This window comes from Adiantum capillus-veneris, chromosome 26, assembly GCF_014529385.1.
Source record: "Adiantum capillus-veneris isolate H3 chromosome 26, ASM1452938v2, whole genome shotgun sequence".
NCBI classification, from domain to species: domain Eukaryota; kingdom Viridiplantae; phylum Streptophyta; class Polypodiopsida; order Polypodiales; family Pteridaceae; genus Adiantum; species Adiantum capillus-veneris.
In genome coordinates this window covers 49,049,961-49,075,183 of record NC_140956.1, presented here as the reverse complement: position 1 = coordinate 49,075,183, position 25,223 = coordinate 49,049,961, and the positions used below count along the sequence as shown (strand labels likewise).

Genomic DNA, 25,223 nt, shown 5'->3' with positions numbered 1-25,223 from the left:
GGAACTTCGTAGTGAATTTTTAGAGTCTCTCAAGGGAAAATATGAGCAAGATGAAACATATTCCAAAGTGTGGAGCCATGTTCAAAAGAGGGATCCTTCTCACTCCAATGTAGGTAGTGTACAGTTAACCTCCACACCTAGTTCTCCTTTATTAAGTGATGAACTATAGCGATGGAAGCATTTTACCATCGACAATGCGTACCTACTCCACAAGGGGAGAGTTTGTGTACCGAAGGACACATACATTCGGCGCCAAATTCTTTATGAATATCATGATAAATGGCCAGGTCTACATGGCTTTTTTCAAACTTATGTCTTGCATTGCCAAAAATGTCAAGATAACAAAGAAGAGCGCCTGAAAGCAGGAGGACTCTTACATCCTTTGGAAATTCCCAATGGAAAATGGGAAAGTATCTCCATGGATTTCATTGTAGGTTTACCAACCACTATACGAGGTCATGACTCGGTATGGGTCGTCGTAGACAGGTTGACTAAACTATGTAAGTTTATTCCGACCAAATCAACGGTTAAGACACCGGAACTAGGAAGGTTATTTGTGGACAATCTATACAAATTGTATGGGTTGCCAAGTAATATTGTTGGTGACCGTGACCCCAAGTTTAGCAACCACTTCTGGAGAGCTGTATTAAACGATTGGGTACACAACTCAACCTCAGTACAGCTGATTATCCAGAAACAGATGGTCAAACGGAACGGGTTAACCAGGTGCTAGAGGATATGCTAAGAGCATAGTCAGCAAAAAAAAGACAGACTGGAAGAATACTTACCTATTCTTGAGTTTGCCTACAACAGTTCTAAGCATGTCACAATAGGCTTTAGTCCTTTCATGCTCATGTACGGGTTTCAACCTAGGTCACCAGTTATGGTGGGGTTGGCAACCAAAAAACTCCAACAGGTTAAGGATTTTCTCCAAGATCACATGGATATGCTGAAACTTGCTCGTCAGAACGGCCGACAAGCACAGGATCGGTATAAGAAATACGCTGATGAGAGACGTCGGCAAGTTACCTTCGAAGAAGGGGAGGAAGTATTTTTACGTGTGCCAGAACATTCAGAAAGTCTGAAAACTGAACCAACACCTAAATTATCTCCCCAATATTGTGGGCCTTTCAAAATACTCAAGCGAGTTGGTGATCATGCCTACAAACTACTACTACCATCACATTCTCGTATTCATCCGGTGTTTCATGTAAGATGTCTACGAAAGCGGTTACATGGGGACGACAACGTCATTGACCAACAGGTTTTGGTCGATTACATTGAACCTCCTACTTTACCGCATGACCCTGAACATGTTATGGATTATCATGAGTTGCGTACACGACATCATGTACGACAACAAGCCTTAATCAAGTGGAAAGACCAACCTGAAGAAGGTGCCACTTGGGAAAACATTAGTGTTCTTAAGAAGAAGTTTCCCACTTTTGTTTTCGAGGATGAAAACTCTTCTTTAAGGGGGGAGTAATGTCAGGACAAGGGTCCTGTACCCTAAGAACTTGGATAGTCATGGACTACGGCCAAGGGTCGAGGTAGGCAGTGTGGACAGGGGATCCGTCTACAGCAAGGGGCTAGGATCCCGCCTATATAAAGGGAGGTTGGGAGGAGGATCTCAAGGTCTAGTTCCCTAGTTTTTACAAAGAGTGTTGGTGTAGGCTCTCCACTTCTCAAATAAGCTTGGAGAAGGAGATGGATCTCTTGAATTTTGCACTCCACACAATGAGAGAATGTGTGTGTGTGTGTATGTGGGAGAGAGTATACCCCCCCTCTCAGGCTTGGTCCACCTCTCTCTCTCTCTCTCTCTCTCTCTCTCTCTCTCTCTCTCTCTCTCATTTTATTATTTCATTTGGACATGTATCCTCTTTTTTCTCTTTGAGAGAAAGAAGTTAATTATTTATTTTTATGTATCTAAATTCTCATTGGACCCCTTCAAAACCTAACCAATAGCATTCAAGCACATCGTGAGGGCGACATGTGGAGGATCATTTGAACATGTGTCTTCTATGCTTATTAAGTCATTTGGTTGTATTGAATACTTCAAAGATTTAGTCAATCAAGCAAGCATGTGTCTTTTATGCTTCTTAAGTCATTTGCTTTAAATTGAATACTTCAAGCCTTAGTCAATCAAGCATGGACCTCCATGCCTCTTGAGAATTTATCTTTGAATTTAACATTTCAAAAACCTTAGTCATTTAAGCATAAAAATCACCTCAAGCTTTGGGTAATATTTTCATAACCACTTTAACCGTCTTAGCATCGCATGCTTGGATACGATTCCCACCTCGAAGTTAGCCGTAGCTTGTGTAAGGTCAAAGGACAGGTTGGATGGGGACAATTACCCTATGTGGGCTTATATGATGCAACATGTTCTTGTGTCAAAGAGTGTCTGGAACATTGTGCAGGGCATTGATGTACATCCTGGTTCTGAGGATGTAGGCGATGTTGAGGATGTTGCAGGTCTTGCTGCAAGGATTGCAGCTGATGAGTTGTTTTGCCTACGGTAGAACAAGCTCGTTGGGATGTTAAGGATGCACAGGCTCATGCATTGATTGCGTTGTCTGTGAAGTGCACCATTGTTCCTCATATCCGTTTAGCAAAATCTGCAAAATAGGCTTGGGATATTCTAGCAGGTCTTTATGCAAGCCGCAATGAGGCTAAAATTGCTTTGTTGCGTAAAGAGCCGGAGTCGAAGATTATGCATAAGGAAGATGATATGGACACTTTCCTTGCTAGTGTCAAGGATATCAATGAGCAACTTATTTCTACAGGTGAAGTCATTTCAGACAGTTCCCTTGTGCAGACTGTTCTTGATGCCTTACCAGATTCTTACCAGACTTTTGCTAGTACTTGGAGACTTATGACCCAAGGAAATCCAGAAGTTGTCAAGTTTGATGCATTATGCACATTGCTGTTGCAAGAGTCACTTTTCAGAAAAAACAGGACTAGGCAGCGTGCAGTTGAACAGGATTTTATTGCTTCTCAAAGAAAGGGTGGTAACAGCAATGCAGCCACTTCTTCTGGTTCTGCTGCGAGCGGCAAAAATACTGCTCGTAATGCTTCTGCTGGCAGCAGTTCATCTAGCAATTCTGGTGAGAAGGGCAAAAAGAAGATGCGTTGCCATTATTGTAAAGCTAATGATCACTTGATCAAGTCATGTCCTAAGTTGAAGGCCAAAGCGGCTAAGAAGAAAGAGGGTGGTTCCACTACAAATGCAGCCAATGTTGAGTCTTCTGTGAAAGGAGACTGTAATGTTGATGTTGATGCAGAATGGGCTTTTAGCGCAGAGTGCACTTAGAATCCTGTTGTCCATGATACACGCTTGTCAGTTGCTGCATATTCACATGTGTGGTATTTTGACAGTGGTGCTACAAAGCACATTACCTCACATCATGAATTGTTTACCTCTCTCGAGTCTGTCCCTCATGGGAATTCAGTCACTTGTGCCAACAACGCCTCTTATCCAGTTCAGGGAGTTGGAAAGATTGTGCTCACTGCTGCTAATGGCAGTTCCTTCACACTTGTTGATGCACTTTATGTACCTGGGATCAAGAAGAATCTCTTGTTTGTATCCGCACTTTCTAGACTTGGACTTGTAGTCAAATTTGTGGATGACAGATGTACAATTCATGATCTCAGTTTTGGTGATGAAATTGTTACATATGGGCTTTTGTGCCGTGGGCTATATAAGATCACTTTGTATGACAAGTGTGGACAAAGATTTGCAAATGCTGTTGCAGATTCAAGGGCTATTTCAGATGCAAAACTTTGGCATGCACGTTTTGGTCATCTGAATTTTGCCAGTTTGCTGCGTTTGCAGAAATCTGATATGGTTGCTTCTTTGCCGCCTCTTGAAGCACCTGTCAAACATGTTTGTGAAGGCTGTATTTTGGGGAAGATGCAGTGTTCTGAATTTCCAAAGGATGGTTCAGTTCGGGCCACATGCAAGTTGCAGCTTGTGCATAGTGATGTTTGTGGGCCCATGCAAACTCCGTCCTTGGGCAATTACCTGTACTTCGTGACTTTCATTAATGATTACTACAGGCATGCATGGGTATTTCCGCTTAAAGCGAAGTCCGAAGTTTTTATGTGCTTCAAACAATTTCTGGCTATGACTGAAAATGTCTCGAAATGTACTATGGGCACCCTCGGTTCCGATCGAGGGGGAGACTATATGTCTCATGAATTTAGTGCATTTCTGGCTAGTCATGGGATAAAACACCAATGTACAGTGCCTTATACACCTCAACAAAATGGTGTTGCTGAGAGGAAAAACAGGTCACTGACGGAAATGGCACGATGTATGGTCAAAAGTCAAGCTTTGCCGCATTCTTTTTGGCTTGAGGCCATCATGTGTGCCACTTATGTACTTAACAGGTGTCCTACGAAAGCTTTACAGACCCTTACTCCATATGAAGCATGGCATGATAGAAAGCCTTCTATTGAGCACATGCGTGTTTTTGGCTATTTGGCATATGCTTTGGTACCACAAGTGCAGCGCAAAAATTTGGATGATAAGGCTGTCAAATGTATTTTTGTTGGTTATAGTGCTGAAAGCAAAGGTTGCAGGTTGTATCATCTGCAAACAAAACGTATTCTGGTTTCTTGGGACGTAGTGTTTGTGGAAGATTCTGTTCAGCCCTTGCTGTCATGTACTAGAGACAGTAATGTAAGCTCACAGGACATTTATGACACTTTGTTGCCTCTTTTGAGTGGTGGAAAGAGGCAAATGTACAGCCTATGGGGGTTTCTGAAAATGTCTTAGATCAGCCTATTACTGATGTAGATGTACATGATGTACTTGATGAGGAAAGGGCTGAAAATGAGTAGGCTAGAGGTATCCCAAAATGGCTGGTGCACACTTTGCATGACAGTAAATTGGATGCACCTTTGTCTAGTCGTACTCGTTTAGGCTCTCGCCATGCATCTTATGCATCAGATTGTTATGCTTTGGCTGTGTCTAGCTTACATGATGTTGAGGAGCCTCTGTCTTTTGATGAAGCACAAAATTCAAAAAATTGGATGGCTGCCATGCAATCAGAATACGATGCACTTATAGAAAATGACACATGGACTTTATGTGATTTGCCTCCTGGAAAAAAGGCCATTGGTACGAAGTGGGTTTACAAGTAAAAACGCAAGTCGGATGGTGAGATCGATCGCCATAAGGCTCGACTTGTTGCAAAGGGTTATGCACAGCAAAAAGGCATTGATTATGAAGAGACTTTTGCTCCCACTTGTCGTATGACTACTGTACGTTTTCTATGTGCATTGGCAGCTCATTTTGGTTGGGATGTACATCAATCAGACATTGTTACTACTTTCTTGAATGGTGACATATTTGAAGAAGTTTATGTAACGCAGCCTCGCGGTTTTGTCATAAAAGGACAAGAGGACAAAGTGTGCATATGTAAGAAGGCTTTGTATGGGTTGAAGCAATCTCTTTGTGCTTGGTATGAGAAAGCTGACACTCATTTGGTGAAACGAGGCTTTCGTTACAGTCCAACAGAAAGCACATTGTATGTAAAGTGTGAGGATGATGTACTTCTCATTGTGGTTCTTTATGTCAATGATTTGCTGATCACTGGACCAAATGAGAGACATATTGCTGAATTTAAGGCTGATTTGAATGCTACTTTCAAGATGAAAGATTTGGGGTTGTTGCATCATTACTTGGGTATACAGTTTAAGCAGTGTGATGGTGGTATTGCCTTGTGTCAGAAAAGTTATATAGAGACATTGCTATGTAAGTTTGGATTTGAGGATTGCAAACCTATTGCCACTCCCATGGAAACAGGTTTGAAGTTGAGTCTACATGATGCTGGCGATCCTACTGATGTCACTCTTTACCAAACTGCTGTTGGCTGCCTCATTTATGTATGCAACACAAGGCCGGATATTCAGTTTGCAGTCTCACAGGTCAGCAGATTTATGCATAGCCCAGGGTCTAAGCATTGGCAAGCTGTCAAGAGGATTTTCCGCTACCTTAGTAGCACTTTACATCTTGGCTTGTTTTATCCCAAGGGGGGATCATTGCTGCCAGACTTACATGCTTTTTCAGACTCAGATTGGGCTGGTTGTTTTGACACGCGAGTGTGCACAACTGGTTTTTGTTTCATGCTTGGTAGTTCATGTATATCATGGTTGAGCAAGAAGCAACCTACTCTATCCACTTCAAGCTGTGAGGCTGAGTACAGGGCAGTCTTCATAGCTACGCTTGAGTGTGTAAGGCTCAGACGCCTTATGGCTGATTTGGGTGTTGGACAGGACACTGCCAACACTATCTACACTGACAGTCAGAGCGCATTGGCAGTTGCGAGGAACCCAATTTTTCATGCTCACACAAAGCACATTGAGGTGCATTACCACTATGTCAGGGAGAGGCTCTCAGCAGGAGAGATCAACTTGGCTTATGTGCCAACACAGGACAACCTTGCAGATCTTTTCACAAAGGCATTGTCTCGTGAGAAGCTTGAAGCTTTCCGCAAAGCTTTGGGCTTACTCCCCTTTGTGGACTGATCCTGTCCTCAGGGCATGGCACTTCCCTTTACTCATGTGCCAGCTCTCGTTCACCGCATCACTCTAGGGGGGATTTGTTACCATATACATGTGGTAGTGATGTGTGTGAACACATTAGGACCGCCGGGGCATTTTTTCCCTCTTTAGGAGGTTTTTTCCCCCGTGCATTGTCAGGACAAGGATCCTGTACCCTAAGAACTAGGTTAGTCACGGACTACGGCCAAGGGTCGGGCTAGGCAGTGTGGACAGAGGATCCGTCTAGGGCAAGGGGCTAGGAGCCCACCTATATAAAGGGAGGTTGGGAGGAGGATCCTAAGAGTCTAGTTCCTAACTCTTACACTGGTATCCGAGCCTAGGAGTCTCTTCCACTCTCTCTCTAGGCGAGGTCTCTTTAGGTCCCTAAAAGCATGCTCCTTTGGTGAGAACCGTTGCTTTTTTTGGCTCTTTTCTGTTTTTAGCTGGTCTACTTGCCAAATCGGGCAGACCTTCCTATTTTGGACGCGAGGCTATGGTGCATGTTTTTGCGAGCTTCCGGGATTGAAGGGGGCGCCATGGAGCAGTAGACCCGGGTGCTAGCACGTTTCGACCATAGCCCGCCTCCGTGTTCACTGCCATCGACGTTTTTATGCTCGTAGGCGACATCGGGCTGCTGTGAAGCTTTGGCTTCATTAATTCGCACCAAATTCACATTGGGGCTCGCCATTGAAATTACCCTTTGGCCATTACAAGCGGCCCTTCCCACAAAGGCAACCCCTCGTGTGCCGGAAATCATCTCCTGAGTTCGGGTGGTCCGGAGGAAGGCAAAAAAATCCGCATCTCTTTGTGGAGCAGCCATACCTCATCATTCCGAACCAGCTGCAAACCAAATTTGGCAGTTTCTCACACGAAAAAAAAGAACCGATTTGCCGTTTACATCAGAGGCAAATCCAATTATTGACTACTAACCATAAATCTGTGTTTGCAAAGGCATCCTCGGTTGCAAATCAATTGTTGATTTCGTGGTGACTGGGGATTTACAATCCGACTTCAACTTAGGCGTTCAGTTCAGTTGAAGTCATCATTAGTTCGATTAAGTGCTGAGAGGATTCACTGCTACGATGCGGAGTTCGCTATACTTTGGAAGTGCTACCAACATTAGGTATTTTTTCTGAGTACTTCTTACACTGCACAGTGTAGCCATGGATTCGGATGTGAACATGACATTCGATTTTGAGCAAAGTACTCCCGATCCTGCCAAAGATGGCTCGCGGCCGGATACTCTCAAGGAGAGTACCCGCGACGCTACGACAGGAGAAGATACTTACGAATTGCTCGATATTTAGGAATTTTGTGCACTTCAGACACGCATGACAGTCATGGATGAAAATTTTAAGGCTTTAAATGAAAATGTTACTAAACTTTCCACTTTAGTCATTCAATGGATGCAACAGCAGACTAAGAGTCCGGCTGACACCCACATGCATGAGCACGTTGGAACACAAGGGCAAGGCCCAATTAATGAAACACTCCATACTGTCACTGCCAAAGAGGTAGATGATTTATTGAAGAATTTCAAACCATCAGTTTTCAAAGGCGAAGATCGAGACCACAATAAGGATGCAGTGAACATCTTTCTCAGTAAATGGGACGGAATTCACGCCTTACGATGAACTCCGAATGCAGTAAGAGCTCTGCAAACAAGCTTAACTCTGGAAGGCAAGGCCTACAAATGGTGGATGTCTCTCAAGGAGAAGAACATCATACCACAGAGTTGGAAAGCCTTTGAATCAATATTTAGCAAGGAATTTTTGCCTACAAACGAGGCCGATCGGAATTGGACCGCTTGAGACACGTGCTCCATGCGCCAATTTCCGTCCCTCCTTGAATATATCTCTCACTATAGAGACGTCATCCTCAAGTTGGAAGGATTGGATACCTTTCTACAAGTACGAGGGTTCATACGAGGGCTGACTTCAGAACTTAAGAAGTACGTCAAATCTTAGGACCCTAAAACACTTGAGGAAGCCATAGTGAAAGCACATATTCATGATGACCCTGATGATAAGAAAACACATGACAGTCACGTGCCTGCTAGCACACATAGTAACGCACGCACTCAGTGCGGGTACGATAAAAGAAAATTTATAGTTCCAAATTCAGATGCATCTAAAAAACCCAAGGGGTCCAGGGGTCCTCTCTCCCCTAAGGATTTTGATAAGGCCAAGAAAGAGAAGCTATGTTTTCAATGCTTAGGAAGAGGCCATGGCAAAAAGGATTGTCCCAAGGGGAAATCTGCTGCCCAGGGGACAGAGAAAGCAGTGCACACGGTGCAACTACTGCCTCTCGAGTCTTCCTCCAAGTTCTCCACAGTGGAAGTAACACACACTGAAGTGCATGAATGCTGTCTCACAGCTTCCATGTGGCAACAGACCTTTGGACCACATGAGTTAGTACGTATGCACGGATATCTGCAAGTCCACAAGGTGCACCTCTTGGTAGATGACGGTGCTACGCACAATTTCATCAATTATGGATTGGTGAAAAATCTCAAACTGCCTCAAAATCCGAGTACCCACCGCTACAAGGTAGCAATGATGAATGGACATGATAGTGAAGTATGGGATACTCAGTGCCGAGCTGTTCCATTGGAAGTACAAGGGTACTCTACTTGTTTGGATTTTCAAGTTATGAACATGGAAAGGGCTGATGTGGTTCTTGGTAGGGAGTGGTTGCATAGCCTAGTACCATCGCTGAAGCGTAGCTATGAGCATAACAGTTTGATGTTCGATTCCCATGGCACACATGTGTTGTTGTTAGGAGAAAAGGATATACCATCATCACCATTGATTTGTACTGCTGAGCTGATGCAGCTCGTTTTTTATAATAAAATAGAACAAGTTTTCTTGTGTTACTCACTGTCTCATTTTCTTTCTAACATTGAGTCTGTTGAACATTCCTCAACACCGCATGCTTCTCTCTCTTCTATTCCACCAATTTCTAATTCTATACAAGCAAATTTTGCTAATCAGTTACAAAATTTGTTAAAGGACTTTAAAGATTTTTTCCCGAATGATTTGCCATCAGGTTTACCACCGACACGCTCAGTGCAACATGGCATTGACGTGGCTGCAGGCTGTAAACCTGTTAGTAAACCACTTTACCGTATGAGTTACTCAGAGACTGCTAAGGTGGAACGTCAGCTTGCTGACTACCTTAGTAGAGGATTTATACAACCCAGTTCTTCACCATGGGCTTTGCCTATACTCTTGGTGAAGAAAAAGGACGGCAGTATGCGCATGTGCGTAGACTACCGGGGCTTAAATTCGGTTACAATTAAGAACAAATACCCATTGCCAAGGGTCGATGAGTTATTTGATAAGCTAACTCATAAACGAACTTTTTCAAAAATTGACTTGCGATCAGGATATCACCAAGTCCGTATTCGGCTTGCTGATTTACCTAAGACTGCATTCCGAACACGGTTTGGACATTACGAGTTTTTGGTGATGCCCTTTCGGTTAACCAATCTGCCCGCGACATTCATGAAACTTATGGATAGTGTCTTGAAACCATATTTGGGCAAATTTGTCATTGTGTTCCTTGATGACATTCTAGTTTATAGTGCTTCTGAAGAAGATCACTTGCAACATCTCAGGCAGGTGTTTGAGTTGTTACGTGCAAACAACTTATATGCCAAGGAATCTAAATGTGATTTTCTCAAGAAAGAAATTCATTATTTAGGGCATGTCATTTCAGCTAATGGCCTATACATGGATCAATCCAAAGTGGATACCACCCGGAAATGGCCACCTCCTAAAAATCTGGAAGAATTACAGATCTTTTTAGGCTTCTCATGTTTTTATCGAAGGTTCGTTAAAAACTATGCTCACCTTGTTGTACCTATGACAGACCAACTAAAAGGCAAAGGTAAGGCTTTTCAGTGGGGTTCTGCTCAACAGCGGAGTTTTGAAACACTCAAAGATGCATTAGCTACAGCTCCTATACTGGCTATTGTCGATCCTTTGAAACCATTCGTTTTGGAAATGGATGCCAGTGACCGTGCTATTGGAGCAGTCCTGGTACAAGACAGACGGCCAATTGCATTTGAAAGTAAGAAGCTGGATGCAGCTCAACAGAATTATTCTGCTTACGAACGCGAACTCTATGCAATAGTGTCTGCCTTAAAGACATGGCGTCACTATTTGTATGGTGCTCAGTTCGAGCTTGTGTTTGACCATGAAAGCATCAAATGGTAACAAACAGATTTAAAGGGTCGAGAAGCTAGGTGGGCAGAGATCCTTCAGGAATATGACACCAAGTTAAGGTATCGCAAAGGCCGATACAATATAGTGGCAGATGCTCTCAATCGAATGCCAGAGATCAATTTCCTATTGTTCACGGAACTTCGTAGTGAATTTTTAGAGTCTCGCAAGGGCAAATATGAGCAAGATGAAACATATTCCAAAGTGTGGAGCCATGTTCAAAAGGGGGATCCTTCTCACTCCAATGCAGGTAGTGCGCAGTTAACCTCCACACCTGGTTCTCCTTTATCAAGTGATGAACTACAGCGATGGAAGCATTTTACCATCGACAATGGGTACCTACTCCACATGGGGAGAGTTTTTGTACCGACGGACACAGACATTCGGCGCCAAATTCTTTATGACTGTCATGATAGTCCAAGTGCAGGGAACCCGGGGATTAGAAAAACTTATTCTCTCGTAAGACGATAGTTTTGCTGGCCAGGTCTACATGGCTTTATTCAAGCTTATGTCTTGCATTGCCAAAAATGTCAAGTTAACCAAGCAGAGCGCCTGAAAGCAGGAGGACTGTTACATCCTTTGGAAATTCCCAATGGAAAATGGGAAAGTATCTCCATGGATTTTATAGTAGGTTTACCAACCACTATACGAGGTCATGACTCAGTATGGGTGGTCGTAGACAGGTTGACTAAACTCTGTAAGTTTATTCCGACCAAATCAACGGTTAAGACATCGGAACTAGCAAGATTATTTGTGGACAATCTATATAAATTGTATAGGTTGCCAAGTAATATTGTTAGTGACCATCACCCAAAGTTTAACAGCCACTTTTGGAGAGCAGTATTTAAACGATTGGGTACACAACTCAACCTCAGTATAGTTGACCATCCAGAAACAGATGGTCAAACGGAACGGGTTAACCAGGTGCTAGAGGATATACTAAGAGCATACGTCAGCAAAAAACAGACAGACTGGAAGAATACTTACCTATTCTTAAGTTTGCCTACAACTGTTCTAAGCATGTTACAACAGGCTTCAGTCCTTTCATGCTCATGTACGGGTTCCAACCTAGGTCACCAGCTACGGTGGGGTTGGCAAACCAAAAAACTCCAACAGGTTAAGGATTTTCTCCAAGACCACATGGATGTGCTGAAAATTGCTTGTCAAAACGTCCGACAAGCACAGGATCTATATAAGAAATACGCTGATGAGAAACGTCGGCAAGTTACCTTCGAAGAAGGGGAGGAAGTATTTTTACGTGTGCCAGAACATTCAAAAAGTCTGAAAACTGGACCGACACCTAAATTATCTCCTCGATATTGTGAGCCTTTCAAAATACTCAAGCGAGTTGGTGATCGGGCCTACAAACTAGTACTACCATCACACTCTCGCATTCATCCGGTGTTTCATGTAAGCCGTTTACTCAAGAGATTAAATGGGGACGACAACGTCGTCGATCAATAGGTTTTGGTCGATTACATTAAACCTCCTACGTTACCGTATGAACCTGAACGTGTTATGGATTATCACGAGTTGCGTACACGCCATCATGTACGACAACAAGCCTTAATCAAGTGGAAAGAACGACCTGAAGAAGGTGCCACTTGGGAGAACATTAGTGTTCCTAAGAAGAAGTTTCCCACTTTTGTTTTCGAGGACGAAAACTCTTCTTTAAGGGGGGAGTAATGTCAGGACAAGGGTCTTGTACCCTAAGAACTAGGTTAGTCACGGACTACGGCCAAGGGTCGGGCTATGCAGTGTGGACAGGGGATCCGTCTAGGGCAAGGGGCTAGGAGCCCGCCTATATAAAGGGAGGTTGGGAGGAGGATCCTAAGAGTCTAGTTCCTAGTTCTTACATGCATTGTATATACGCCCATCACTCTAGGGCTATCTATCTTTCCATTTTCATACTAAGAAACACACTCTCTATTGTGTGCCTTGAGCTTCCTTCGTCTTCTCCAAGCTGTGTGCGTTTCTCTGCAACCCTAATTCCAACAGCTCTTTGGTAGACCGTCTCCTTTTGGACCCCTATTGAGATGCAACCATTTCTCCTTTCGGTCCCCTGTTGAGATGGTTTAGAAGCACATATATATATACTAACTTTTGTTCCCCTTTTATCTTCCCATATTAAGTGATCAATTTAATATGAGAAAATCATTCGGTAAAGCTAGATATTATATTTTATGACATATGCAATGTTGAAGATTTTTAAATTCTCTTGTCCATTATGTGATGACAAAGTACTTGTGGAGCCCTCTCCTCCACTGAAAAATATTTGACAAGATAAGTGTATAGAAAGATGTGTTAGATATTATAGCCTATTGTGGGTGTAGGTATCCTCTTAATATGATCTCGTGTATATGTGGGAACAATTAGTCTTCACCCTCAGCTAAGAACTTATGTCACGTCTCATTTACGAACGTCAAAAAGTAGGTTGTACTTCCAACCCATAAAAGAATCATTATATTCCTTTGTTTATATAATTGACGTATGAGTCTAAGCATTTGCAAGAGTAGCAATTTCTCTCTCTCTCTCTCTCTCTCTCTCTCTCTCTCTCTCTCTCTCTCTCTCTCTTATACACATTATTGCGCATAGCTATAGTTTCTTCACACTCTCTACACCCTCCAAGACCTAGAAGTGAAGTTAAACCTAGTAGTAGCATCAATCATGATGTAATCCCTTCCATCTTGTGCGTAGCATGGGAGGTTTTGCAATAGCTCTAGATTTTTGCAAGCTCTTATAGCGGGTCAAACCCAAACCACAAGAAGGCTTCCTAGGGCAACCAAAGTTAGGGATTATGTGACAAGCATCCTAGCCCTAGAACAAGCAACCTAGGAAGGCCCGCACACAAACTATAGTTGAACTCTAGTAGTGCATAGCCTGGCTAATGGATATAGGTGGAGAGCCGGAATCCTTCTAGCTTTTGGGCTACTCCTTTATTTGGAAACTTGGTGTACCCTATAATATAATAATCGGGTGTTTAAACATCAAAAGTATTTAAACAAAAGTGGTTAATAACCCTATGCGCTCTATTGGATTCAAACCTTCCATGCCACCCCTCTAAAGATCACGAGCTAACCACCCACCTATGTTTGTTGAAATAGACGTGTGTTTCAACATATATAATGTATGTAAATAGTTGGGCTCCAAAATACAAGAGCATGTGGCCATGCAAACTGATGTAATTGGGTACGTGTCCGTCAAAAAGCATACCACGTTGCAAAGTAGCTAAGTAAGATGAAGAGCCCTAGCTAGGGCAAAGGGTGGTCATGCAGTGGCAAATAGTAGGTGTTGGGGTGAACACAAGTGGCATTGGTGAATTTGGTGGCAAATGTAGTGCTCAACCCCATGCTCCTAGGATGCTAGTAGTGGTGTGCACGACAAGCCAGGACACAAGTAGCACTAGTAAATTTGGTGGCAAATCCAGCAAGGCGGCAAGGGAGGCCTCTTGGGAAAGAAGCAAGAACGCATATAGTTGTAGAAGTCATTGACCAATAACATTGCCTAATAACTTTTCCTAGGGCTCACACAAGAGCAAGGAAGGTTCCCACTCATAACCAACGTCTTAAAAATAGATAGAAGGAATTCCTAGAGGAGCTACCCAAAAAAAATTATGTAATGGGGGAAGCTTGCACTATTGGAAAAGCAACTTGAGTACATACAAGAAGGCAACGAGGGCATTCCCATGTGGACGCAAGTACCCCTTCCCAGGAAAAAGAACATTCCCATCTAGATCCAAGTACCCCTTCCCAGATACAAGGACATTCCCATGTGGACCCAACATCCCCTTTTCAAGAAAAAGGATGCATCTACATCTGCCCAAAACATCAATACAATATTAATCACATGCAAATCAGGGAGTATTCTCATGTACATTTGAGCAAAAATATTAGAGGTAGGATGTGAGGTAATGAGCTAGAAAGCATGAGCGTAACTCTTAATATTCCAATCACAATCTTGAACATTCAACAATCAAAACTCGTAACTAACTTTCACCCCCAAAATAAAAAATCCAAAAATCTCAAAAATTTGAGTCATTTTTGGTATTTTTTAATTATTTTTTTCCAGCATGTTAGGAAAATTTAAATCTGTATGTTCACATTTTAGAACATGGATTTTATTTATTTGGGGAGCTCAAAATACGAATTTATTCCCTCCTATTTTGAAAAAGTCCCTCCTTTCCCTCCCCCAATTTCCCTCTCTCTCAGTAAACTATGTGTGTCTATGTGTGGGGAGGTGTGTGTATGTGTGTGTGCATGTGTGGAGGTGCCAATGTGTGTGGAGGGAGAGTTGTGTGCATGTGTTTTCAGTGTGTCTATGCATACGTGTATGTATTTTATGTGTTTTCTGTGTGACTGTGATTTGGAAGCTTTTTGATTTCCAAAAATATAGCCTTAATCATCACTAATTTAACACCAATAACAGTAAACTATGCAGTTAATTAGCTTTGATTATTGCTATTTTTCAATCAATGTGGATATGTATGCATGACAAAAGTTTGAATGGCTGCAATAATGTGTCTAAGATGGGTTAATGAATTTGGGAATGGGTAATAATTTGATGAATTTTTATTTATTTTTAGGAAGAGCAAGGAAGTAGCAGGAAGAGGAGTATTCACTTTTTAAGAGGACTTCTCATTCTAAGGTTGACCATAAAGCAATAGAGGAAACAAAATGACCACATCGTGCAATGGGAGCAAAGAAGGTTGATTTATGGGTTAAAGGATCATTATATCCAGCAGATCCTTTAACACATCACCCATTGATGTTTTTTGGTATTACATCGTTTGTAAAGTGGGTTTTTACAGGTCAACAAGGCATCTGGGGTTACACCGCAATACTATCTTGCTAGGTACACAACTATTGGACATCAATGCAATCTCGACTTGCAATGCAAAAAGTACTCACAACTGCTCTCCAATTGAAAGATGCAGAGTGTTTGCAATTGAAAAATGTACTAGATAACATCAATGTTGCATATGTTGAGTTAAATAGCCAGATAGAAACTCTATCTGTATTAAATAGGAGGGTGTGGACAAAGTTAGATGGTCCACGGGAGCGTATAAAAACTTTAAAGCCATTAAAAAAATTAGCTATTGGTGGAGGACAATGGAAGCGTTGTATAAGGGCATGCAAGGCTTTCTCAAAATCTCTTGGTTCTGAAAATACAGTTGATCCATGTATAGCTCAAGTTTTATCTAAAGAGAAACTGAAGGTCGCATTGCATTCTAAGAAATTCAAATCCATTTGTGATGATATGTAGACAGAGAACATGGAGAAGGTATGCAGAAGTTTCATGGCCACATACGCAAGGCTTATGTGACAAAATTGTATTGTTAGAGAAATCTTATTCAAAAATCTGGAGACAACTTAACAATGGATTTAAGAATGTTTATCGAAGGAAAGGAGTCTTGCCATTACCGCGGCCAATTTTTGAGAGACATGCACGAAAGAGTTGAATGTACAGCTTATGGATCATGTGGGAGAGCCCAGAACTCTTGTGAATACACATGTTTACCGAGTTAATGTTTACCGAGTTCAATCAAAGAAGAAGAATGCCACAAGTTTCAATAGACAAGCATGCGCACCAATGTCAAGAGGTGGAAAAGCTATAAGAGGTAGTAAACATGGTCATGCATCAACAAGAGGAAATGGTATTGATAATGCATTTACAAGAGGAAATGCAGTTGATAATGGATCAATAATAGAAAATGCAATGGATTTTGTGGTTTTTAATTTGCACGAGAGAAATTTGGATGTCATTAAGATACACCAATCAATGGTTGTGTTTTACGAGATTACAGTGACAGAATGCAATGGTCTCCTCAAATTTATTATTAAGCTGGATGAGAGTGAGATTGAAAAAGGCCAAAAACTAGAGCACATAAGTAAGTATAACCTTAATGAACCCTGCTTTGAATACAAGCATTGCAAAAGATGATCAAAGATATTTTAGTGTGCAATCAGAGAATGAAATATGGTGGCTTGCAACATGGAGGTTGTTTCTTTATCTTGGCTGGAGGTGGGGCCTCGTTTATAATTGACATGGGGTCCAACTCGTGGGATTGACGGCAGGGGCGAGTCCACGGCCGGGTGCGCGATTTGGGCCGTCGGATCTCCGGAGCGGGGGGGGGGGGGCAGGATTTATGTATTGCAGTTGTCTCATTACCTAGAGTGATGCGCGATAGGCGGGTTGGATAGAGCTGAGGAGTGTGGCGGGGGACGTCCGGGGTTCAAGGCGTGATGCTCGGCTGGGAACCCTAATTTTTTATTCGCGTGGATCTTTAGTCAACGGTGGATCTCCGCAGCGCCGTCGATCCCTCGACTTGACTCCGTGTCCTTTATGGACGAGGTGGGGGTAGGACAGAGTCATCCTATTACTGGACTTCAAGAAGGCCCACCATCAAGTGGATTGGGGCTTCTTGGAGGGGACGATGGTTCGTTCTCACAGGCTTGGGTTCGAGGAGTGGTTGCTCTTTATGCCACAGCCAATAGCCAGGCGTGGAGGCCGGGGAGATGGGTTTCAATTGAGAGTGCCTACTGGCGCCATTTCTCTTCTTGTTCTTTGTTGAGGCTATGAGTAGCAACTTCTTGGCCCAGAAGGTAGGGCTTCAGGGCCTTCACGTGCCCATTCGAGGATGAGCTCCTCGATGCATAGTTCGCAAATGATACACCTATGTATTTGGCCAATCTCTTTACCTTGATTATGTAGAAGCGTTTTTTTGAAGCCTGCAAGGAGAGCTGTGCCACTTGGCAGCAGCTCATTGGGGTTTGTATTAAAGGCAAAAAGAAAAGAGAGGAGAGCTGCAGCAATCGCTTCAGCCCCTTCCGCCAGAAAGCTCGAGGCTGATTTCAGCTAAATGCAAGGTGAGGGCCTTTGCCCGATGCAAAAGAACTGCAGCAATCGCTTCAGCCCTTCCGACAAAAAGCTCCAGGCTGATTTTAGTTAATGCAAGGTGAGGGCTCTGTCCCGATGCTATCACTTACGCATGCACTGATTGCGGGATATGCACATCAGGGGCGAGGCCAAAAAGCTCTAGGCTGATTTCAGCAAACGCAAGGCTATGAGGGTCTCTGTCCTGATGCTATCACCTACGCATCCTACGCATGCATCTTGAAGGAATGTGACTCTATGCAAGATGCCGATATGGGCTTAAAAATTCATTCTATTATTGTTAGTCAGGGGTTGTTGTTGTGCTTGGCAATGCCTCAAACCTCTCCTGATGCAATCACATAAGCTGCATGCAGCTCCTTCCGCCATCGCCATTGTCTGTGTATGCCAAATGTGGTGCACTTCAAAAAGCACAGAAAGTGTTTAAGGAGCTTCCTGTCCGGAACGTCGCCTTTTGGAGTGCATTGATTGTGGGATATGCACAACAGAAGCAGGGCCACAAATCTTACCAAGGCAGTAGGATACATTTGCGATAGTGGGTTACTTGAAAATAACACATACTTAGCCAGCACGTTAGTCAAGCATGGTATACTTGTCCAAGCACAACAAGTCCTTGATGAGTTGTTGTGCTTGGCACTGCTCGATATGTATGCCAAATGTGGTGCACTTCAAAAGCAGCTTGTGGAGCTTATTGTTTGAAACGACGTCTCTTCAAATGCACTGATTGTGGTATACCCACAACAGGAGCAGGGACAAAGAGTTGTAGGCTGTTTTCAGCAGATGCAAATTGCTGACATTGTCTAGATGAAATCACCTACGCGTGCATCTTGAAGGTATGCAGGGCCAGGTAGCTCTGGGCTGTTTTCAGCAGATGCAAAGAGAGAAAATGCAATTACCTACACGTGCAACTTGAAGGAATCTGGCATCATGCAAGATGTTGGTATCGGAAAAAGAGTTTATGATGATATTGTTATTCAGGGGCTGTTGACAGAAAACTTTGTGCTTGGCACTGCCTTGGTCCACATGTATGCCAAAGGTGGTGTACTTAATAAAGCACAAAAAGTGCTTGCTGTCTGGAATGTTGTCTATAGGAATGCACTGATTGCGGGATATTCCCAATAGAGGTAGGGCCAAGAAGCTCTGGGCTGTTTTCAACAGATGTAAAGAGACTGCAGTTATCCAAATGCAGTTGCGTACTCTTGTATTTTGAAGGCATGTGGCATTAGGCAAGATGCTTATATGGGCAAAGGAATTCACGATGATATTGTTAGCCAGGAGCTGTAGAAAAGAAACGTTGTTACTTGGCACTGCCTTGGTTGACATGTATGCTAGATGTGTTGTAATTCATAAAGCACTCTTTGTATGCGCACATACACTTACTCTCTCTCTCTCTCTCTCTCTCTCTCTCTCTCTCTCTCTCTCTCTCTCTCTCTCTCTCTCTCGATTCTCTCTATGCGGCACTAGTTTTCTTTTGACACAATATCCACTACACAAGCAAACATGGAGAAAAATGAGTCTTTCTTTTGTGAGCTCACTTAAAGACTATGCTAAGAACAAGGATTTGTACCAAGGCAACAGGATATATATTGATATTTGTGATAGTGGGCTACTTGAAAAAACACATACTTAGCCAACACGTTATTTAGTATGTACGTCAAGCTATTGAAAAGAGAAATCATGCTTGGCACTGCCTTTGTCGATATGAATGTCAAATGTAGTGCACTTCACAAAGTACAAAGGCTAGAGGAGCTTACTTTTCAGAACAGCGTGCACTGATTGCGAGATACACACAACAAGAGCAGGGCCAGAAAGCTCTAAGATGATTTCAACAAATGCAAGGTGAGGGCCTCTGTCTTGATGCAATCACCTACGCATGCATCTTGAAGGCATGTGACTTTGTGCAAGATGTCGATATGGGCTTAAAAATTCAATTTAATATTGTTAGTTAGGGGCTGTTGTCTAATGTTGTCTTTTAGAGTTCATTGATTTTGGGATACATGCAACAAGAGCAGGCCAGAAAGCTTCAAGCTGTTTTCGACAGATGAAAAGCGAGGGTATCTCTCTAGATGCAATCACATAGAGTGCATCTTGAAGGAATGTGGCTCTATGCGAGATGCTGATATGAGCTTAAAAAATCATGATGACATTGTTAGCCAGATGCTGCTGAAAAAAGATGTTCTTGGTAATGCCTTGGTTGACATGTTTGCTAAACATGGTGCACTTCAGAGAGCACAAAAAGTGCTCAAGAAGCTTCTTGCCGGAGTATGGACTCTTGGAATGCACTAATTGCAGGATTTTCCCCAGAGGGGCAAGGCACAATGCTTGTCTGTTTTGAGCAGATGCGAAGTGAGGGTCTCTTGGCACTGCCTTGGTCAATATGTATGCTAAATGTGGTGCACTTTAAACATTCACTCTAATATTGTTAGTCCGGGGTTGTTGCAAAAAAATGTCATGATTGGAAATGCCTTGGTTGATATGTATGCCAAATGTGGTGCACTTCAGAAAGCACAGAAAGTTCTTGAGGAGCTTCGTGTCCGGAATGTCCTCTCTTGGAATTCACTGATTGCGGGATATGCGCAATAGGAGCACGTCCAGAAATCTCTAGGCTGTTTTTTTGCAGATGCAAATTTAGGGCCTCTTCCCTGATGTAATCACTTACGCGCCTCTCTCTCGATGCAATCACTTACGCACCTCTCCTGATGCAATCACATGTGTGTGCATCTTGAAGGCATGTGGCTCTACGTAGATGCCGATATGGGCATAAAATTCACGTTGATACTCTTAGTCAGGGGCTGTCAAACAAAGATGTCGTGAGGGAGCTTACTGTTTAGAGTGGCGTCTCTTAGAATGCACTGATTGCAGGTTACTTGAAAATAACGCTTTCTTGGGGAACATGTTGGTCAGTATGTGCGGTGCACCTATCATGGCGCAACAAGTCTTGTGCAGGATGTTTTCTGATTACAGGATATGCTGAGAAGAAGGATTCGTACCAAGGCAGTAAAATTCAGGTTGATATTCAAGGAAGTAGGATTCATGCTGATATTTGCGAGAGTGGGTTACTTGAAACGAACACATTCTTGGGGAACATGTTCGCCAGTATGTATGTCAAGTGCGGTGCACCTGTCATGGTGCAACAAGTCTTTGACGAGCTTCCTGTGCAAGATGTTGTCTTTGATTGCAGGATATGCCCAACAAAGGCAGATCCAGGAAACAAGTATTTCTTTTGTGAGATCACTTAAAGACTGTGCTGAGAAGAAGGATTAGTACCAAGGCAGTAAAATTCATGCTAATATTCGCGATAGTGGACTACTTGAAATGAACACATAATTGGGGAACATGTTGGTCGTTGCACCTGTCATGGTGCAAGAAGTCTTTGACAAGATTCCTATGCGGGATGTCATCTTTGATTGCAGGATGCACCCAATAGGGGTAGGGCTAGGAAACAAGTATTTCTTTTGTGAGCTCACTTAAAGACTATGCTGAGAAGAAGGATTTGTACCAAGGCAATGGGATTCATGTAGATATTTGCGATAGTGGATTACTTGAAATGAACACATACTTGGGGAACAAGTTGGTCAGTATGTTTGAAGTGCAGTGCACCTGTCATGACACAACAAGTCTTTGACGAGATTCCTGGACTAGGTTCCTGTGCGGGATGTTGTGTCTGATTGCAGGATATGCCCAAAACGGGTATCGCGAGGAAACTCTGGGTTGTTTTGAGGAGATGAGAAGGGAGGGCCTATCTCCAAACGCAATCAGGTGCATTTTAAAGGCATCTAGATTTTTGCAAGATGCTAAATGTGGTGCACTTCAAAGAGCACGAGAACTTCTAAAAAAGCTTCTTGTCCGGAGTGTGGACTCTTGGAACGCATTGATTGCAAATTTGCCCCACAAGGACAGGGCTAGAAAGCTCTAGTCTATTTTCAGCAGATGCGAAGCGATGGCCTCTCTCTTAATTGCAGGATTTGCTCCAAAAGGGCAGCATCGAAAAACTCTAGGATATTTTCGGCAGATGCCAAGCAAGGGCTCTTGGAGAAAGATCTTGTGCTTGGCCGTGTCTTGATCGACATGTATGCCAGATGGGGTGTCCCAAAGTCTGCAACTTTGTGTATGTGTGTGTATGAGCCTACGAACAGACAGTAAAGAAGATTCAACATACTCTGAAACCAAGAACATCAAAAGTAGGTAAAGAAGTAGTGCAGGTAATGGTAGGCATGATAGAAAAAGTGAATGCGACAGTCGATATCTTTGCAGAAGTCACAGACTGGATGACGATGGTAGAACTTTATACGAGAGGCAAGGTGACGGAACAATGTAAGGAAGATCTAGGAGCCTTATCCATCCAAGATTGTGTGTCGATCCACACGACCAATACCAAAGGTAAACTTATATTTTGACTTTGATTTTCTCTATGTGATCTCAAAAGTACTTAGATTACATCATGTACTCATTAAAGCAATTAATTTACATCATTTCCATTCTAAAGGTTGTAGATGAAGGTGACAGTGGCTGAAGAATTTTTGGGGATGCCCAACAAAGAGACACATAGACGATAAACCACGGCATGGCAATGTGGAATGATACATGTCTTCATAAAACATCAGTAATGAGTTCTTCCTTGTACAATTATAGTATTTTCACAATAAGAAAGTCTCTCCAATACTGGAGGAGAAGCATAAGTCCCCCTTCAACACTAGAGGGGATAAAAGTGGCGGAGGAAGGGCATGTTCCCTACGGTATTATTATAAATGTGGAGAATGGTGCCAACTCCACACCATACATACATATGGTTTTTTCTTTTTTTATTTATGGGCACAATCATCACAAATGCACAAAATGCATCTCTCTCCATCTTTATTGTAATGTGTATATTTTCACCTCCATACATCTTTTAGTGCAAAATCTCGTTTGTGATGCGAGGTCATAGAGTTTTTGGGGAAAGCTTCGAGGAGAGATGCTACAAAGCCTTCAGAATAAGAGACGCGATGAGGTGTAAGGTACAACACTGCTCCTGTTGTTTAATTCACACCATTTCCACAACGAGTCGATCAAGGCATACTAGTTACTTCGTTAGCGTAGTGGCCACTTTCATGTCCTTGGCTCCTCAACAGCCCACGTGGCTCCAGCGCAGCTCTAAAAAAATGCCTGCGCATCTCATTCAAAAGCTAAAAGAGCGGCTTCGCCTCAACAGCCCGCTCAAAAGCTCTAAAAAAACAGCGACGTCCATGTTACCTAGCGATTCTGATGCTGCTAAAAATGGCTGCTGTTAATCAACTTCAAGCTCTTGGCGAGGCGGACTCTGTCCAGGTCAGCACGGCCTTCATGGTGCTGTAAGAATTGAAAGCAGATTGGTGACTCCGAATGCTGCTTTCTCTTCTGACAGCCAGTCCGCGGCTTTGAGTAACACTGCAGTCATGCCACCTCTCTCACCAGGAGCACAAAGAGTCTTACCTTTCATTGAAGGTTTTTTTGTCTTATGTGACAAGTTGAGGACAGCCCCTGCTTCTCCAGGTTTACAGGAGCTTGGCAGTGCAACTGCTTGTGAGATCAAGGAGACAGCAAGCTCTGCTTCTCTAACCGAGTCTAAATCTATGCAGCTACGAAAGTCTGACGAGAAGGGACTCACATTCGTCCGTTTTGCTGACAGGCACAGGCGGCTGCTAAATGCATTTGTGAGACAGAATCCTGGGTTGCTAGAAAAGTCTCTCTCTCTTCTTCTGAAAACCCCTAGGCTTATAGATTTTGACAACAAGAGAGCATATTTCAAATCTCGAATCAGGCAGCAACGCGAGCAACATCACTATTCTCTTCTAAGGATATCAGTCCGACGAGCTTATGTATTAGAAGATTCATATAATCAGTTGAGAATGAGAACACCTGATGAACTCAAGGGCCATTTGACTGTACAATTTCAAGGAGAGGAAGGCATTGATGCTGGTGGGCTAACAAGAGAGTGGTACCAACTTTTGTCCAGAGTAATTGTCCCAATTCTATGTATCAGACGGAGCATCTTTCCTACTTCAAGTTTGTAGGCCGTGTGATTGCCAAGGCTCTGTTTGACGGGCAGCTTCTTGATGTGTATTTTACTCGATCTTTCTATAAGGACATATTGGGAGTGAAAGTGACTTATCATGATATTGAGGCTGTAGATCCAGACTTCTACAAGAACTTGAAATGGGTTCTTGAGAACACTGTAAATGATGCACTTGGCCTCACCTTTAGTATCGATGCAGATGAAGAGAAGCATATTCTCTATGAAAGAACTGAGGTTATGGATCATGAACTTATTCATGATGGCAGGAACATCAAGGTCACAGAGGCGAATAAGCATGAGTATGTTGACCTAGTTGCTGAACACAAGTTAACGACCGCGATACGACCACAAATCAATGCCTTCTTGGAGGGATTCAACGAGCTTGTGTCTCGAGAGCTTATTTCAATTTTTGACGACAAGGAACTTGATCTCCTTATCAGTGGTCTTCCGGAGATAGACTTGGAAGACCTCAAGGCAAATACGGCATATACTGGTTACACAGCTGCATCTCTTGTTGTGCAATGGTTCTAGGAGTTCGTGCACCAATTTAACAAGGAGGACATGGCCCGCCTACTGCAGTTTATAACTGGCACTTCAAAGGTTCCTCTTGAGGATTTTCAAGCATTGCAAGGCATCTCAGGACGCCAAAGGTTCCAAATTCACAAGGCTTATGGACCTCCTGAGAGGCTTCCACCGGCACATACATGTTTCAATCAGCTTGACCTTCCAGAGTACTCTTCCAAAAATCAGCTGCAAGAACGACTGCTACTTGCAATTCATGAAGGCAGTGAAGGGTTTGGCTCTGGCTGATGTGAGGAGGGAAAATTCCTGGCTCTGTTATATTATATACACAGGGTTTTGGGTGGGGCACATGATACAACAAGAATCCCTCGCCTGTCATAACTCCACGTGGCTCCAGCGCTTAGAAGCTCTAAAAAAAACTGCGCCGTCAAAAGCCCAGCGCTGAAAAGCCACAGTAGAAAAAACTACGCCGTCACCAAGCAAATAAAATAGAAAAAGCATTCTGCGTTGCTCTCAAGAGCAATTCGATCTTCTCCACAAGCAGTTCGCACGTTCCTAGCAGTAAGCAACGTTGCTCCCAAGAGCAATTACATCTTCTCCACAAGCAGTTCGATTCGATCTTCTCCACAAGCAGTTCGCAGGTTCCAGAAGTAAGCAGTTCGCAAGTTGCAGCCATAGCACCAGAAAGGAGTGTCGAAGATCTTTCAAACCCTGGTAATATTTCACAGATCATCAAGCTGGAGAGTACTTCGGATGCTTGCCGACGTGATGAGCACTCCCAAAGCTCAGATATTTCGTGCGATCAACCCATGGCAGAGGTATGTTCTACTAATGCTACTGAAGCAGAAGATATCAGATTTCAATCGATGATCAGTTGGTCTGATATGTAGTCGAATCACCAAAACTCATTGCCTTTGCTGGCCCGTTCAGCACATTCTTTTGTTGATGCTATTGGTTGAAGTGAAGGATACACAAAAAGATGATGCAAAGTGAGGGCATCT

The 25,223-nt window shown here is 43.0% G+C and overlaps 1 pseudogene; it reads left to right on the top strand.

The window, feature by feature from the left end:
* The first annotated feature begins 24,261 nt into the window (after window positions 1-24,261).
* LOC147423407 (E3 ubiquitin-protein ligase pub3 pseudogene) lies at window positions 24,262-24,510 on the top strand (annotated as a pseudogene).
* Window positions 24,511-25,223: the final 713 nt, after the last annotated feature.